The sequence below is a fragment of the Leptopilina boulardi genome, unplaced genomic scaffold (genome assembly GCF_019393585.1).
Source record: "Leptopilina boulardi isolate dan_hultmark-lab unplaced genomic scaffold, ZJU_Lbou_2.1 LbouV2_353, whole genome shotgun sequence".
Taxonomy (NCBI): Eukaryota; Metazoa; Arthropoda; class Insecta; order Hymenoptera; family Figitidae; genus Leptopilina; species Leptopilina boulardi.
In genome coordinates, this window is record NW_026137922.1 from 844477 (window position 1) to 847135 (window position 2659).

The following is a 2659-nucleotide window of genomic DNA, read 5'->3' on the forward strand; positions in this document are numbered from 1 at the left end:
AATAATAAAACTTAGTTAAGTAAAAATAATTAGTTTTTTCAACTTATTGAAATTTGATAATTTCAAGAATAACTTGTTAACAAAAAAAATTTGTCTAAAAATATAAGTTTCTAATGAATTGGAAATTGTAAAAATTTAAATCGTTAAAAATTAAAATAGCTCATATTTCAGAGCAGTATAATTCATGAACCTTTAAAATTTATTTTTGAAATGAAATTAGTTTTCACTTACAAGTTCAAAGTTTAAGACGTTGAAAATTGAAATATCTCCGTGTATAAGAGCATTGTAATTTCGAATACTCATTGAATGTTTTTTTAATTTTAAAAATACATTAAAGCATATAATGCTGAGATTTTGAATAATTCAAAATTACAATAACATATAATAAAAGCGTTATAAACTTAAAACTTCTTTTATTAATGCAAGATTACGGTTGTAATTAAATTGTAAATTTAAAATTTCTAATTTATATTCGTTTAAAAAATGTTTTTGTAGAATAGAAGCATTAAGGTTTTATATGAAAATAAATATAATTTTTTTATTATGATTTCACAAATTGTGATATATATATATATGGGGCATTCTTTCTCAGTTTTTCATCGACGCTGCCCACTTTCCATTCAGTCCAAAATCTTTCGGAAACCCCTTAAAATTTTCGTAAAAATGTAAGCTTTTGAATGGTGAGTAGCAAAATCATCCAATTTAATTGAATCATCATTTAATTGTCAAAAAACTTAAAAAAAGTAAAGAAATTGATAAATATTTAAGTCTAAAGTTTGATTATTGGACTCTGTTCTGTTTTTATTAACCCACTATAGTACTCTAGTTCACTATAGACCACCAAAGAAGTGTTAAACAATTTAGCAAATCCATTATAACCGCTAAAAAAATTTTAAACGGTTAAAATTACTCGATTTTTATAAAAATTGATAATAGAAGATTTTTTGTCCCAAAATGCAATTGGGCCAACTTTGGCAGCCATTGTTAGACCGACTATGGCGATAATGATCGACATGACTATGGCAACCATAGTTGGGATACCTTTTATGAAAATAGTGATTGGTAAAACTGGCAGCTGAAATATAAAAAACCTACTTCTTAAATGGTCGGATGAATATTTTTAAGATGCAGCTTATGAGACTATTTTTGTCGTTTGACTCACATGTAATTGTGTATACTAGTGGTTAGCGCATTAGTTTTCGGTGCGTAAACAATAGTGGGCCCGCCTATTGTACCCATAGTTGACCCAACTTAATTGACGATTGGTCGGCCAACGTTATCAATTCGCTAGTTGTCCCGACTATCGGTTGCCATAGGAGGGCCGATTGTGAACATGGTTGACCCGACCATGGGCCGACCGCCAATTTGCACCTGGAAGGAAGTTTTTACTGTCGCCACTATGCTAATAATAAAATGTGTAATATTTCCTCAAGCTTGTCGCAGAATATTCCGAAACTTGTACTGCAATTTTCACCCAATATTGATGTAATATAGTTTGTTGCTTTATGTGACTGTTATTCATTGAACTCTCTTTTCTTTTTATATCAACATTTATTTTCCTTGATCTGTGAGTATATGCAATTGATTTAAAAATCGTTAATTGAAAATGTTAAACATTATTATAAAAAAATAATTTTATCTGACAAAAGTTAATTGAGAAATGTTTTTGTAATAATAATAATAATGAGCATTCGAAGTAAATAAACTTCTTATTTTAAGCCAAGATAATAGATGAAAAAAGATGGTATTGGTTGGTGGCCTGAATGGCTAACTTTATTTTAAAACATCAAAAAATTCATGACGCGTTTCGATGTTGGATTCAACATCCTCATCAGAACATAGTTTCAAGTGGCCATTCAGACCACCAACCAATACCATCTTATTTCAATAATAATAATAATTAGTAAGGAAAAAATTTATTGGATGAATCGATAAATTTTTTCCTTACTATTCATTACACCAAGTGATAAATTCATTATTAAATTAATAATAATAATTTATAATTATAATTAATAATAATTAATAATAATTAATAATTATTATTATTATTCTGTATACAACAAAAATATTAATTTCATATAATAAAAGTGTTTCAAATATTTGTTTAAGATGACTATAAAAAGCCATAAATAAATTATCAATAATTACAAAATAAAAAAAAAACAATCACTGACAACGATAGTCACTTTTTATAATAACGACAGAATCATTGGCAAGAATCTCTTTTATATTACACGTTTGAAAATTAACAACGCGATATTATTGCCATTTAATCAGTTACTTTCAACAGTTTTTATGTCTTGTTTATACTTTATCCGTTTTATTTTAAATTACCTTTAAAATTTATATTCAGAAAAAGAATTTCAATGTATCTAATTTTTTATATCTTGAATCTTGAATCATAAAATTGTATTTTGATTATGTCTAATGTACATGGGGATAGATGTTGTAATCCCTACAATGTTGAACCTCACAAAGGAAAGGATCTTCGACGTATTTCGAAAGCTATCAAAAAAATATTTCCAGAGATTGCTAAAGTTTGTGCAGCATGTAGAAAATTGAAATATTCTCAAATTGATGAAAATACGCAAGTAACATCAACTCTAGTTGAAAGCTTTAATAATTGTACCCTTGAAAATCAACACAATATTTTTGTATC